Source organism: Micromys minutus, assembly GCF_963924665.1.
Source record: "Micromys minutus genome assembly, chromosome: 12".
In the NCBI taxonomy this organism is placed as follows: domain Eukaryota; kingdom Metazoa; phylum Chordata; class Mammalia; order Rodentia; family Muridae; genus Micromys; species Micromys minutus.
In genome coordinates this window covers 31,591,620-31,608,174 of record NC_137981.1, presented here as the reverse complement: position 1 = coordinate 31,608,174, position 16,555 = coordinate 31,591,620, and the positions used below count along the sequence as shown (strand labels likewise).

At 46.2% G+C, this 16,555-nt stretch overlaps 1 protein-coding gene across 2 annotated transcripts in view; it reads left to right on the top strand.

Moving 5' to 3' along the window:
- The window catches only part of ARHGEF3 (Rho guanine nucleotide exchange factor 3), a 268,428-nt gene that overhangs the window by 184,914 nt on the left and 66,959 nt on the right, over positions 1–16,555 (top strand). The gene's annotated exons all lie outside the window — the stretch shown is intronic.

Genomic DNA, 16,555 nt, shown 5'->3' with positions numbered 1-16,555 from the left:
ATCTACGTAAAAGCAACATTCTTCTTTTAGGGCAGCACAGAGCCCTCCTTCCTTTAGAAAAAGCAGATCTAATCCCCTCCTGTTCTGTAGCACTACCTCTGATAATGAACTCAATGACTCTTCTAGTTTGGTTATGGACTGTTCTAATGCTCCCAGGTCCGCGTCCATAGCTGCTCTGAGTTCATTATAGTAGTAAGGTTGTTGGATGAGGGCAGCTGCCCCTGTTCCAATTCCTGCTGCCACTCCAAGTCCTAACAAGACAGCTAAGGTCAAAGTAGTGGCGGTTTAAAACAACAAATGCACTATCAAGCAGATTGAACAGGCGGTCCTCAGTTCTCATAGGGAGATAGGAGGGTGTGGTCAAAAGGGGATACGAGTCCTCCTTTGGTGACAGAGTGAGACAAGGAGGACTCTCAGGCCTGGGTGCAGGGTTATCAAGCACCGAATTGGGGCCTACGGGTCATGTGGGTGGACTCTCTATCTTTATCTTAATAACAAAAAATGAATCTAGGGTCCCCTCTGCCAGTATAGACTCTCCATCCCCAACGGTTTCCTCTTACCCACTGACGATCTTGTTTTCCCTATGGGGTGAAGCTGATATTTAGAGGGTTACAATAACTGTCTTTGCACGGTCCCTGAGGGCTACCGGAGCTTTCAGAGGCACACCCAGTCCTATAAGCCAGGTATTTGGATGGATCTCTTTCCCCTTTCTCTGGCTCCCCTGGCCTACGACCCTTTTTGACTATAATTAGATCCCAAGCAAAGGAAGGGTTCCAGTAGGCTTCTCCCGTGGTCTCACATCCCCATTTACTACAAAAATAGTCTGAGGCCCCTCCACACCGTCTCTTCATTTCCCTGGTGTGTCCCTGTCCGGGGCAGACATAGAAGTCTGCTGCCTGAAGGTTGGCTCGGAAAAACTGTCCTGAACACCCCAATGTGCTCCCTATGCCATGAGGGACACACTGTTCTTCTGGGGGTGGCTTCTCTAAATTGGTATAACTGGAAAGATCCCAGACCATAGAGCCGGCTGCTAACTTACAGATATCGGGTGCAAGATCAGGCCACCAGGTCCAAGGGGGGGTGCACTGCGGTTGTTGACCACACGACGTCGCCCACTTCATTAAGCACTTCCCAGGTTAATTTTTGAAGGGAATGAGGGTTATTACCCAAGGTTGGGGCTACGACGAAGGTGCAGCTTAAGAGAATTGTCACCAGCTGCCACTGTACCCAAGCAGCAATCTCGTTGACCTTGACTGCCGAGGGGGTAGTCAACAGCACCAGGTAGTGTCCCTTCCACCGGGGCTCAAGCATGCCAGCGCGATGTCGTCTGACCAGGACTGAGTCTCCGACCTGGAACCCGTGGGGCACCGCGGTGGTTCCTGGAGTGTAGGCTTCTTTGATTCGACTCCAGATCTGTGTTTTAATAACTTCTAAGGCCTTTAAGTGGGCAAATAGAGCAGAGGAGGAGGGGGAGTTAGTGCCAGGATCCAATATCCCGCATGACTCCATTAAGGGGGGCAGTCCCCCATGTAGGATTTCATAAGGGGTAAGGCCAAAATGCCCCGCGAGTTTCAGACTCTAAGAAGCGCAAAGGGGAGGAGGGTCACCCAGTCTTTACCGCCGGTCTCAATAGCTAATTTAGTAAGGGTCTCTTTTAGAGTTCTATTCATTTTTTCTACCTGTCCTGAGCTCTGGGGTCTGTAAGCACAATGTAATTTCCAATTAGTCCCCAATAAACAAGCTAATATCTAACTTACCTGGGCAACACAGATGGCCCATTGTCTGATCCAATTACCTTAGGGGTGCCAAACCTAGGGAAGATCTCTTCTGGAATCTTCTTAGCTATGACCGCTGCTGCCATTTCTCTCTTTGTGGGGAGGCTTTTACCCACCCAGAAAATGTATCTATAAAGACTAATAGATACTTATATATCTATATCTTCTTGGCTCAGTTCTGTAAAATCCACTTCTCAGTAAACCTCAGGTCTATCTTCTCTCCTCCCAGCCTTCTACATACATTTGCTTTCTAACATGGCACACAGTTATCTAGTCAAATCTGGCACAAAAGAATTTGACCTCAAGACAGTCTTTACAAGTTTGTCTACCTCTAGATGAGTCCATTGATGCATTTTCTTCAAGTCCAGTGCTGTACACCAGGTCCTGGATAGGGCAATGAGCTCAACAGGTTATAGGGGTTAAGTACTGTGAGGTGGAGTTCTGCCACCAATTTGTTTACCTCTCAGAGATCTTGAACTGTCCAGCAGTCGTTGGTTCCATGTTTCCGCACCAGTAGGAGAGGCACACCTCAGGATGATAGACACATACGAAGTTGTTGGAGTAACTGAATGATGAGTGTCTTGATCCCGTCTCATGCCTCCTTTGATATGGGGTACTAACGCACCACTAGCCTGGACTTTCAGCTCCATATGGGCAGGGGCTGGTTCTTAGCCTCTCTCATTTCTGCAGTCTCCGCCCAGGCCTGTGGATATGCCTGCAGCCACCAGTCCGTATGATCTGAGGCAGGCTGTTTAGAGTTGGTACTTGTCCTCCAACTGAATGGTTAGAACCTGCACAGGCTCCCCTTCTGGACCTCTAACCTGTGGTCCATCAGAGTGGAAGTGAATCTGTGCCCCATCTTAGTCAGGAGGTCTCTCCCCAACAGGGTGCAGTGACAGTTTGGCATTACAATGAATAAGTGGGATACCCGGCCCACTCCGAGATCCACAGATCTTCGGGTAGTCCATAAATATTTAAAACTTTGGAGCCACATGTCCGGGGCTTCTGTTGCTGGTGTCCCCTTTTTTTCTTGTTGGGGCAATTTTTTTGTCTCAGTGGCCTTCTTCTTTATAGTAAGCACATTGACCTTTGTCAAGAGGCTCCCTCCTAGTGACAGACTTGATTCCTAACTCCCTGACCCTTCACTACTGTGGCCAAAATCCTACAAATTCCTTTTTTTGTCTACTACCCTCCGGTCCTCTCTTTCCTCTGCCTTCTGCTTCTCTCTTTCTCGTTTCTCTTCCTCAGTCTCCTCCTTATGAAACACTTTCTCTGATTCCTTCACCAAATCCTGCAAGGTATAGTTTTGGAACCCCTCTAGCCATTGTAACTTTTTCTTAATATCTGATGCTGACTGCTGTATAAAGGCCATAGCCACCTCTGCCTGCTGACCCTCAGAGGTTGGGTCAAGGTATAACCCCTGTCAAGAAACACAGATGGCGGCTCAACAGGTCCCTGAAGAACCTCTCTTACCTTAGCCAAATTCGTGGGTCGCCTTGCGGCTCCCTTGAGACCTGCCACTAGAGCCCGGCGGTAGACCTTGAGACGCTCCTTACCTTCTGCAGAGTTGTAATCCTAGTCAGGGCGGATCAAGGGAAAAGCTGCATCTATAAGATTAGGGAGATTGGTGGGGGTCCCATCTGGTCCTGGAACATTTTTTCTAGCTTCCAGGAGGATCCTCTCCCTCTCTTCCGTAGTAAAGAGGACCTGCAAAAGCTGCTGGCAGTTGTTCCAAGTGGGCTGATGAGAAAACATCAGGGACTCAAGGAGTCCCGTCAGGCCCGAGGGGTCCTCTGAAAAAGAGGGGTGGTTAGTTTTCCAGTTATACATATCGGCTGATGAAAACGGCCAATACTGTAGCAGGACTACTTCTCCCGGAGCTGGGGCGGGTCCATAAGCCTGTAATGGTAGGACAATAGCAGAGCCAAGCCCCGCGCCATTTCCCCCTGGGCTTCGAACCCGGGGGCTTCGGGTCCCGGCCGCTGGTTCTGTTTCAGAGGCCGTCTGGGAGTCAGTGGGAGTCGGCGCCTGTGGGGGACTTGCATGAGAAGCCAGTTGAGGGTATGGGGGTGGAGGGTTGTCGAGGAGAAGAAAACCATCATCAATTTCAGGATAAATCTGCGTGGGGGCCGATGGAGCAGGTGCCAGCTTGTTCGAGGCCATGGCCACCGTTGCCGTTTCTGCCCCCGCTGTCCAGGGTCTCACCCAGGATGTCGGGTTTTGGACCAGGTCCTCCCACACGATGATGTATGGAACCTGATCGGGGTGTCCCCCTGAAGCCTGAAAAACAATTCGCTTAACAGCGGAGATGAGAGATAGATTAAAAGTTCCCTCCGAAGGCCATCCTACGCCAAAACTCGGCCATTCGGAGGAGCAGAAAGTTTGCCACGGTCCTTTCCTGACTTCAACAGAAAGATTATGGGCCCTTGTCTTAACGTCCGTCCAATGGTTCAAAGTCAGTGTTAGTGGGGTTGTCACAGTCTGGCCCATTTCTAGTTCTGACACACACACGCAAAACACTCACAGATACTACAAAACAGAGAGACAAAGTCAGTCGCCGACCTCGAGTCGACCTGAAATCCCGAAAAGAGCCAGATGGCCCACAATTGGCCCTCTGACACAGATCGTCAAGGAGAAAAACTGATCTCCCGACTTTTCCCGTGGGGGTCCACCAGGCGTCCCTGGTCCTCCCCCTGTCCTCCTGGGACGTCTCCCAGGGCGAGCAAACGGTGGACCCTGGACACGTCTATCCCCGTCCACTCCACTCCTCCCTTGGAAGAGCAGACTCGGTTAGAGCGTTTGCGAATACCGAACTGCGATCGCACCAGACCTCTGAACAAATCACAAACACAGAATCACAATCTGGACAATCCACAAACACAGAATCACAATCTGGATAATCCACAAACACAGAGTCACAACAGGACAACAAAGAAAGAAAGGAAAGAAAATCCTTACCTCCAAGTAGGTCTAGGGCCCCTGGGTGGTCGCGCAAATCCCGGACGAGCCCCCAAATGAAAGACCTCCGAAGGGAGACCCTCACTCAAATCTCAGGAGAGGCGCGCACCCAGCGAGGCACCGAGACCAGACTTGCTGCAATCGCATGAGGAAGTTTATTGAAAGTGAAAGAGTGAGATCTCAGGCCAGCATGCTGGGGTCGAGACTCATACACCACGCAGGGGTAGAGGAGTTCGACCCCGGCCTGAACTTGTAACAGGCTTATAAAGGCAAAAATCACAAAGGAGGGGGAGGACAGGGGGAATGAGGAAATTCATAAGGGGAAGAATCATACATTTTTTTTATCAGTACACCCCCAGGCACACCTAGGGCGTTGGGACATTCCACAGAGGTCATCCGGACCTTCTGTGGTATTTTGGGAACTCAAATCTCAAGAAAGTGGGATTTCCTGGGTGGGATTTCCTGGGAGCGGCAGAGGAAATCCCTAGGGCAAGGAATCAGTGTCCTTTGACAACCTTTTACTCTTCACCACCAAGAAAGTTTTGATATAGGTATCTCTGTGTTAGAGCACTTGCCTAGTTCTGGGTTTTATCCTCAGCACTGCAGAGAGGGTCAGGGTGGGGTTCGGGTGGGAGCAAATGTTGCTATGGAAGCCAAGGTAGAAGGAAAACACTTTAGTACCATCACCAAGCGAACCCCTTCAGAATCCTCCTGTAGATGATGCTGGAACAGACTTCATGTTCGTACTTTGTGACTTTGTAACGTAACCTTCCCTGTGAAATATTCCTTCAGGATGTAAGGACGGCGCAGGGGAAGGAAACCTCAGTCTCTCCTACTGCTGGCTGGTTTGGATGTTTGGTGTCCTCAGGCCAGGTAGAAGGAGAAAGTTGGCTCCTCTCCACTGAGCTCTTCATGGAGAGGAGGCGGAGTTCAGGAATGATGCCAAATGGGTGGAGATGAGAGAGGGAGGAAAGGGATGTGGTGTTTGGACCTCAGGATTCAGGAAGTGTGATGGCACCTCCTTTCGGGCTGGCATGAGGCAAGCATTTAGGAAAGAATATGAGCTATTGTTGTGAGCTTTTTTCCCCCCAATGGGCGGGTTGTTTTTATAAAGTTCTATGATCAGGAAACTGATACAGAATGCTGATCCCTTTGGTTTTTTTTTTTCTTTTTTCTGCCAGCATCATTTTTTTTTTTAATATTTATTTTTGAATTTTGATGACAGGCACTTCCTTTGAAACTTCTTGGGGTAAAACATAACAAGACACCCCAAACTGCTTCCTTACAGCTGACTCCATCCAAACAAGAAGCTGTAGTTTCTAATCTTTTTGATAACCTCACAGGACAGATCTCTCCCCAACGAGGGAAGGATGGTTCTTTCACTAACTGAGGTGGCCTGACAAACATGATCCCTTTTTAAACATCCTAAAAAAATGTGCCGAACATGTGGAAAACCTCTAGTGTCCATTAAAATGAAGCCTGTTGCAGCAATGAAAATACAGATTGAATTTCCCTCTTCCCCCAATCATAAAAACCCAGCTCCTCGGCTATTCTTTCTTCTAGAAGATGATTTCACCCTCAAGTACATGGTCCTATCTGTTGTGCATTGTTGGAAGGCACTAAGCCAGCGTTTGGGCATCTGGCTGCCAACTTTGGAGATGTTAAAAGCCTGTTTGGTCGCTGCAGGGCATTAATTCATAGCCTGCCTTGTAAAAGTCTTGTCTTACTGCGTTTTCCTGGCACCCGAGAAATCCCTGTACCTACGATTGCATTTGGGTTTTCTGAGCCTGCAGGCAGCTCCGGGTTACTAAAGTTCAGAAAGGAAGCCACATGTTGGCTCCACCATTTCAATTCTCTCACCTCTTTTCCTCCCTCCCTCCCACTCACTGGCGGATGACTTAGGCGTTGCCTGTGCCAGAAGCTCTCAGCCACTTCTAGTGAGAATCTAGGAGGGAGAGCATGGCCCTCCTCAGGTGGGACGGAGTGTTCATGGATTTTGTGAGGCTGCGACAGGTCTGCTTGAATAGAGAAAAGGGCTCTTCTCAGCCGGAAAGGCAGGGGAATCGTGCAGTTCACATCATGGCTGTCTGGGAAACAGAAAGGAGGATGCTGACCTGAGATGCTACATTCCAAGGGTGGATCGTCTTTGGAATCGAGGTCACAAACACAACCAAAGACTGTTCTCACCAGTCTTCCAGAGGATTCTAATTCTAGCCAAGCTGTCGGTGAAGATTCACCATCCCAAGCAACTAACAGAGAAGTGCTCTTCCGCTCTCTTTGGCTTCCTGGGATGAAAAAGTCGGGTCTAGGGATAGGTATAGAGATTCATCTATAGTCTCAGATACTCGGAGGCTGAGACAGGGATATTGTTAGAAACTCAAGAGCAGCCTGGGTGTTGTGAATAAGACAATGTCTCCGTGAAATAAAGTAAAATAAAATAAAATAGAGTCCACATATTCTCACCATCCTGGGCACTTCAGATGAGAGCTGTGCGGCAGCTTAAACACCACATAAAATCCTTCTCCTCTCCTCAGCCTTACAGGTCCTATCTCAAGAGAGCAAAGATCCAAGGTAACCTAAGTTTCAAGGTTGTTTCCATGAATTTTGGAGAAGCTAAGTTAAGGGTTCCTGTCTACTTTTAAAAGGTTCCAATAAATAGCCCATCTGCATGAGTTCCCTAGTCTCAAACTCCATGGGGACTTGGAGAGGGCAAATGAGCTGCCACACCTAACTGAGGAGCTACTGACAATTGGTGGCTGCTAGGAGAGGGGAGGGGCTTCCTTTAGGGGTGTGATTCCTGGTAGCTGGAAATGCTTAGGTGGGGCCCCTGGGCAGCACTGATTGCACACCAGCATGTTTGAAAAAGAATGAGAACACATGAAGTTGGGAGGGGAGCATGAGATAGGATCTAGAAGGAGTTAAGAGAAGGTAGGGATATGCCCAAAATTATTATTTACATGGATAGAATTCTCAATAAACAAACAAACAAAAATAATAGTAAAAAAACAGTCACGAAGTGGGGGAGGGGCACGAGGGTAGAGAAAATCCAGGAGTGAGGGAAGGGGAAGGGATGAATACGATCAAGATGTTTGTGTGTCTGTGTGTTTGTGTGTGTGTGTGTGTGTGTGTGTGTGTGTGTGTGTAAGCATGTATGAAGTTCTCAAAGAACACCTATTTTTAAAATTTAAGATAGTTTTTCACTATATACCCCTGGCTAGCCTAGGACTCACTATCTAGACCAGGCTACCCTCAAACTCACTGAGATCCACCAACCGTTAACTCCTGAGTGCTGGTTTTAAAAGCACACGTCACCATGCCTAATCATAAATATAAATATATATATATATATATATATATATATATATTTATATATATATTATTTTAAGAAATTTGAAGCTAGAGAGACGGCTCAGCAGTTAAGAATTTGTGCCGCCCTTTCAGCACCTGCTTCAGAGGGTTCAAGATACCTCTGGCCTTCTTATTTACCCACAACAAATGCATATACGAGACTAAAAATAGTACTTTCTAGAAAAAAAACTACACTCTGTTACTTTTGGCTGGAGGGAAACCTCTAGATTTACCTCTTTCCTGATATCTCTGATCAACCCTATTTCAATTTCATTTTAATTCTCTTGTTTGATATGTGCCAGTGTTAGAAAGAACTAGAACCGAGTAGCAGTGTGGGGGGGTCAAGCCGTAGAGACAGAGGGTCTATTGATAGAGGACACCAGGTAAGGGAGGTACCCAGTGGGGTGGGGAGACAAAGTGAGGGTCACCCTAGCCTGTAGGGGTCACAGAGAGCCTTGAGTGTAAGTTAACGAGGCAAACCCACCAAAGCAAAAGAAACAGATGGTAATGTCTTCACCATTGAGCACAAAGACATGGCTGCTGCTTTTCTGCTCAGTTTTTTTTGCTGCCAAGACTTTAGTTTGGTCAGGACTGTGGACATGTGAGGACTGTGTTTGCTGAGGTGGGGCCTGGATGTCAGCTGGGGTGGGGAGGACATATAAAAGAGGAACTCTCTGGCTGGGCATGTGGCTCAGCTGGCAGATTGCTTGCCTCCCATGCAGGAAGCCGTGGGTTCATTCTGCAGCATAGCATAAACTGGATGTTGTGAAGTGTGCTTTTTAATCCCAGGACTTAGGAGGTACAGGAAGGAGGGGTAAGAGGTGAAGTTCATCTTTGACTACGTAAGGGATTTTAAGGCGGCTCAGGCTTTATGATACAATATAATATAATTAATATAATACAATACAAGATACAATAAAAGGATAAAACCCAGAAGCTCTCTTGATGTGGCTCCCACTTAGCCCAAGTGCTCAGTTAACCCATCCCCCCTGCCCTCTCCAAAGTTCTTACCATGCCCAAAGCACCTGGGACACTTCAACCGATGGGCCTATGCAGCTCCGCAGCTCCCCGGCCAACGGCTGCTCCCAGCAAATGAGACACACACTTGCCAGGAGACCCTGAACCTGTTCCTTCTGGTTGGACTAGTTCTATAATTAAGGTCTTCTACAGAACACCCGACACACACCCCAGCCCCGGGGTCTTTTTGCAGGTAAACATTTCAAGCCAACAGCCTTCCTTTCATTCTCTACAGCTAATTTTTTAAAAACTTAAACGCAGTTGTGCCTCTCAGCTACAAAGATAAGTGTGTTTTTATTTGGAGCCCTGGATACCAGATTGTAAATCTAATGCCGCGTGCCGGAACACGTCTCCTGGTGGGTGGCTTTGCTGGGAGCTGAGCTAAAGTGTGGACTTGCACAATTTTTCCTTGCTTTCCATGTGCACCCATATGTAGATAGCATGTTGCCTGGCATACTCTAGATCCCCGGTGAGTGATGGTTTGCATGAACTAATTAATAGCTTCTGTTTGCCCATTCTGGATTAGGATGCTACAACATACTGGTCTAAGCTTTCTCAGATACTTGTGACCAAAGGTCTGTGGCTGTAGCATTACTGATGGCAACCGGGGGGGGGGGGGAGGCCACTGTTCTAATTCATAACACAGTATCAGTCAAACACACCCTTTGACCATGTTGATCAAAAATATAAATTTCTGGGCTTCCCTGCCAAAGATCTCAGTTCACTGAGTTTGGGTTCCAGGGTACGAGATTAGTAGGCTTCTTATTTAATTCGACTTCAAATCACATAAGGAAATGTTGCCCTGACTGCTCAGATATCAAATGTCCAGTGCAGGCACAAGGGCACGAGCACTTTTGTGTGTCATTATTCACATATGCTTCACTTCCTTTTCATGTGTATGTATGTCTGGTGTGTGTGTACGTGTACTGGTGTGTAGGTACATACATGTGCGCATGGAGAGGCCAGAGGTTGGTGCCAGGTGTCTAACTGTGGTCATTCTTCGCTTTATTTCCTGAAGCAAGTTCTCTCCTTGAAACCAAGAGTTTGCTTGCCAGCTCATCCTGCGATCCCTTGTCTGTGCCTTCGCACTGGGATCACAGTTGGCTGCCATGGTTACCCACGTTTTTGCTATGGATCCAATCCTCGTGGTTGTGTGGCAGGTGCTTTAACTAGTCAACCATTTCCCAGGCCCAGCCCTTACAGTTCTCCGGAACCACAGGGTGTCTTATAAGGGATCACATTATGCGCTCTTGTAAGATGTTTTTCTTCCTTAAGAGCACATAAAATAGTAGCAGCGCCACATTGACGGCATCCGATGGATGATGGATGTGACACATTGATTATTGTGTTTGTAGTGGGTAGAAGATAAACCACCTCTACCATTGAAGGCTAGACTTTAACATTTTGGGGCTCTCATTTCTCTCCACACGTCTAGTGTACAAATCTCACATATGTGTATCTTTTGCCTGTAGGTTGAAGAGAAGAAATAGTTTTGGAACGAAACAAACATTTTGAATTTTTGCGTCCTAGTATGAAGTACTCTCAAGCAGATGCAGACTATAAGATGTGAATGCTCACTGGTGGTACATAGAAAATGTGCCAAGGGCTGGCTTATTTCTTTGAGTAAAATAACTCTGCTGATAGCCATCCATTCAAATGGATAAAGATCATCAATGTTAATGCAAAACTATGAGTGAAATAGGTTTTTGATCATACCCATGCAGTCAGTAGTAATCCAAGAAGCTGCCCTTGAGAAGTTTAATCACTGGGCTTCTGTTTCTGCCGAAAACCCCCACCAAACATGGTGGCAAAAGTTCTGGGAAAGACCCGAATTTGGAAAATTACACCCCCACTTCCCTGTTTTCGCTTAGTTGTGTTTCCTTGAACCTAATTTTCATTGGACTTTTGAAGTGGGTTTTTATATATGAAGTAGTAGAGTTTTTGGCAGACAATAATTTGCACAAAACAGTGGATTTCATCATGACATCTTCAAACATGCATATACTGTACATATTCACACATTTTCACCTAGCCTCTCTCATTTTCCTCCCACTGGTCCTTCTTTCTCTTCCCAAATAGACTCTCATCTACTTTCATTACTTAAAAAAAGAAAAGAAATGAATATCTAGCTACTGATTACAAAACAAAATATGATGATGCTTGCCATTTGTGTGTGTGTGTGTGTGTGTGTGTGTGTGTGTGTGTGTGTGTGTGTGTGTTTATATGGATTGTTTTAAGAAAATTATGTCTCTCCTCTTAAAATCTCTTCTCTTCTCTCGACCTTTTTGTGTTATGTGGAATCTGTTCCTTGGCTGAGTGTCAGGCATGGGCATCAGGACAAGTTTGAGGGGCTTCTTTGCACTCAGTTTTTTGTTTTGTTTTGTTTTGTTTTTGCCTACCCTGCCTAAGATACTAACCAGTGGCCAAGGTCTTAAAGACCTTCAAGGTCAAGACTAACAGGTCCTCTTGGCTGAGAGCCACATGTCACTCTGCTCTCTCAATGCAATGCATTTTATGGCAGCTCTGTTGGTACTTTGGATGCATCTGTTCTTGGTTGGGGGAGGCTGCCACAGGGACCATCATTATCAGCATCCCAACTCCTGCCCACTAGACACCAGTGAACTCTTACATCATCTAGATTTTTAAACTTTTAAATGCATTTAGCTGAGCATGGTGGCACATGCTTGTAATTTCAGCATTTTGGAGGCTGAGGCAGAAGGATTACTGTGAGTTGAAGTCAGCTTGGGCTACATAGTGAGTTCTTGGGCTTCTGAATAAGACTCTTGGATAGAAACAGACAAAAATCACATAGACACTGCTAGATGTGGTCAGGAGACAATGGGATAACCTCTGACCATAAGTCATCACTCTAATAAACCAGAGGATGAGAATTGTACCTGTGGCATAGCAGCACAATTAAGTTTTATAGGTATTTAAAAAAATACAGCTCTTTCAGTTTGTTATGATGGCTGATAACCTGATCAGTGAGATCAGGCCAAGAGTTTGGGGTTTTGTTTATTGCTATTGTTGTTTTAAATCAATTAACTGTGTTTTCAGACTTGTTCCTGAAAACAAAACATTTCAGACAATGGAAGAATTAAGCCTTCCAGCTGTACAGTACAGAGATAGATTTTTACCAATCTGTCTTGGTGCCAGGGGGCTCATCCCCAGGCAGGAGGAAGTACCAACGTGTGTGACTTTAGATGCACCTGTGTGTGCCTTGGCTGTTTGTTGGTATGGCAGTAGATCACAGCCCTGATGCCTCAGAGTTTCCTGCTTTTTTCTCCTCCTTCTTCCCACAAAAACGAGGTTAAAGAAAGGAGAGGGAGCTTGATCATTAACTGGGGCCATCGGCCAAAAGAAAGGGGAGGGGAGAGATGTCAGAACATGTGAGTGCCCAACATGTACCTGCATGACCCTGTCTGGCTAGCCAGTAGAAGACATCCCTCCAAGAAGCCAAGAAGCCACAGAGGCTTGTACAGTGGGAGGCTGAGCCTTGGCAGATCAGCTTCGTCTGCCATGCACAAGTAGCTTCAGAGGTTTCATCTAAAAAGCCATGTCTGTAATTGGACCTTATTTATTGAGTTAATACCTTGCCCTGCTGGGAAGCTTAAAAATGGGGATAAAACTAGAAGAGAGGTAGCTAACCAAGGAAGAACTCAGTGCATATTTGATGAACGAATCGCTCTTATCAATGAGTGAGCCTTTAAGGAAAAAAGAAATTGAACCCTAATATTCATGGTAGTGTTGGGATTCTGTAAACCCCACCCCACAGTTACCTGGCAATAGCCAGGTATACCCCACCCCACTTACCTGACCCTATAAAAGGGGTTCTTGCCCCTTCTCTCTCTGTGTGTGTTTCTGCTCTCTTTGCTCTCCCCCTCTTGCTCTACTCCCTTGCCCTTCCTCTTTCCATCCCCTCCCCACGTGCTCATGGCTGGCCTCTATTTTTCTACTCTCTTCTCTCTTTGCCTCTACTAACCTCTTAACTCCCTTCCCCATGCCTTGAATAAACTTTATTCTGTACTATACCATCGTGTGGGGTCCCTCAGGGGGAAGGGATTCCCAGCATGGGTCCCCCAGAGGCATCCCCCTTGTCCCCAGGCCTCCAGGCACCTCCATGGAGCATATTCCCTCCACTCTCTTCATCCTTTTCCTAACAGGCAGTGCTTATAGGATGGATCATGGCCTGTTGGTGAAGATGGTCACAGCCACTTTAGCCTCTGAGGTTTTAGCCCCAGGGTGGATATGTTCTGAACAGTTGGTAGAAGGGCTCCTAGCTACACCTCCTCATCTGTTAGGCTGAAAACTAAAACCACCAGTAGTGGGCCTGGCTGCAGAGTCCAACCCCTCAGCAGCACAAACGACCTGCACAGCACACAGGAGACCACAGCTTTGTGCTTGGCATTGGTCCTAGAAATGCAGAACAGGCTTCTTTATTCCAGGCTCCAGGCTCCCGGCTGGAGAGGAACACTGCCTGGCTGGGAAACACTTTTATAGGATTCTAACTGGTTGTGCTAAAGGAGAGCTCTGAAAGGTGTTTTGCATTGTTGCTTTTAAAGAAGGGGCTATTAGGCAGTGCTGTTCCTCAGCTGTAAACACACACACACACACACACACACACACACACACACACGGAATGGGGGTGGGGGAACATGACTGCTGCTCTGCTGGGAGGAATTACCAAGTGGGTGCAGTCTCTCTCAGAATCAGGCACTAGCCTGGCTCTGCTTGAGAGCCCTCTCACAGGGCAGCAAAGCAGGGAAAGGCCTGAAACCTGGAAACAAGGCAGAAATTGTGCAGGGTAAAAAATACTTATAAAAATTGTTGAAATATCCCATGGACCACATACAAAACTTGTACAGCTTATCCCAAATTCCTGGCCTTGTGTATGGGCTTTGTTGTAACACATACAGACGTGCGCGCGCACACACACACACACACACCATTTATATGTATGTATGTATGTAAGTATGTATGTATGTATGTATGTATGTATGTACGTATCTTTTAAGAATTTAAAGATGAGAACCCTATTTTGGGTGGTCAAGCATTCAGTCTATGAGAATTTGGAAAATTGAGAGCCCAAGGATACTGAGTTCTCCATCACACTCATTTTGGGGCACTATTTAAATATCCTTGCCATTTGCAATTCTCTCTTTCTCCCTCCCTCCCTCTGTATCCCCCAAGGAATAGTAAAAAGCAACTTAAGTTTGCTGCATGTATGTTATTCACTGGTTCTATGGCGCCTAGTACTTTTTAAGACAGACAGAAAAGTATTCAGAGAAAACGAAATGCATACGATAAGCTTCTTATTAATATAATTGTTATTTGCTGTCCAGTAATTAAACTTGAGGCTCAATTTTCCTTCCCCATTTCACATGCACTTGAGTGAGTGTATGTGTGTGTGTGTTTGCATGTTCCCATATGTGTGGTGTCAGTGGAGGTCAGAAGAGGCTCTGAGATCCTCTGGAGCCAAACATATAGGTGGTTTCAAGCCACCTGATGTGGGTGCTGGGAACTGAACAGAGAAGCAAGTGCTTTTAACTAGTGAGCCATCTCTGCTTTCCTCCCCTCCCCCCATTTCTAAGGGTGTATTTATTATTACCGGGTGTTTTCAGTGTGTCACACTGCCTGGTCAGTCCTAAGGATGCTGAAGAAAGCACCCCAATACCAGGGCTGTGGGATTCTCTTTCAGGTCACCCCCCATCAAGTGCTATAAGTGTATTTTCAAACTGGAGAACAAGTCTCGGAAAACTTCACTAGGGATCAAATAAGCTGATGCCCAGGGTCTTGTGGTGAAGATTGTGGGTGAACCCTGGAAGAACAGGGAAAGGATAAAGGAAGAAAGGCTGTGGGTGCGTTGGCCTGGCTTGGTTGGGCACCCTTGGAGATGATGTTCCCCTTGCTCCTACATTTGGCCAAGCTTGAAGGGAGTATAAATGTGCATTGGGAATGTCATTAGGAAAATTGGTGGCTCTCACATGCCCCTTCCAACCCATGCCTCCTTGGCTGCAGCTTTCTTCCTGTTGCTTCAGGTTTTGTTCTTGGGAAGAAAACCACCACTTTCTCCAATCTCAGTCGGAACCCACTCACTTAGGATCCCTGTTTTCACACAAGCCTCTTCCTGCATCCAAAGGCAACCGGCCATCTTCTCTAGTCAGGCAAGATAATGGGTGGGTTTAGTGCCAGAGTGTGAATTTGGTACCTTGGGTGGAAATCCACATGTTAAGCAGTTTCCTGCCAGGGAAAGTAGGGACCCCTGGATTCTGACCTCATCTGGAAGCAGAGACTGTCAAAGCAGGGTCTATATTTCTCCACCACACTGCCTCCGTCACACCCTAGAAGCAAAACCAAGACTCGGTACCTTCCTGTAATGACACCTGCTGTATGTAGACCTTTTCACTTGAGGACAGAAAGATACTATAGCAAAGTTTACAAGAAATGTTATTTGAAAGAAATGATAACTTTAAGAAAATCAATTTCTTTTTTCCCAGGGTGACATGTGAATATATTTTTTTCTTTTAAGACATTTAAAGTTGTTACTGGGACTGGAGAGATGGCTTGGCAGTTAAGAGAGGTCCTGAGTTCAATTCCCAGCAACTACATGGTGACTCACAACCACCTGAAATGGGATCTGATGCCCTCTTCTGGTGTGTCTGAAAGACAGCGACAATATACCTATATACAGAAAAAATAAAATATATATAAGTAAAATAAAAATATTTGTAAAAAACATAAGAAAATTGTTCCAGTAACTGTAAAGTTTCTTTGTCTACTGTCACTAACCTTTTCTATCCAAGATGTTTCTCCTCTGCCACCAGGGACAGTGTAAGCTTGTCTCAGATTCTTCTAGACATTCAATGTTGTTGTCCTACAAGTATGTCTTCATAGAAAATAGCAAAAAAGAAAGAAAGAAAGACGGAAGGAAAGTAATTTTTGTAGATGTATTTTGAACACAATCTGTTTTACCTCTTTGTTTCCGCACTGATATATTTTGGATGCTGGGAACTGAACTCACAGCCTCACACTTGCTAACTATTCTTCCAAAGCCCTGAACTCACAGCCTTTTGCAATGATTTCCTAACCGAGACCAGCATAAAGGAGATTTTTCAGGTCTCCACCCATAGACCCATCTCCTTTCTGATGGCTATGGGGTGGTGTTCTATAATAAGTTTCCTTAAGTACTCTTACTAAAGACTGTTACAGTTGTTTCTAGGGTTTTTTGTTTGTTGTTTGTTTTTTACTACCTGGACAGGGCTGCAGCAACGACCTTGTAGTTGCTTCTTGGGCATTTACAATGTCAGTGTTTCCCCAGGAAATATCCCCCTAAGCATAGTCTTTGCTTTAGACTGGAAACAGACTGAATCAGTCTAGCGTGGGTGTAGGGGCGTGGGAGGGGTTGGGGAGGGCTGGTTAGAAGGGACTCTGTACTCCGTAGGTGGTGGAAAGTATTT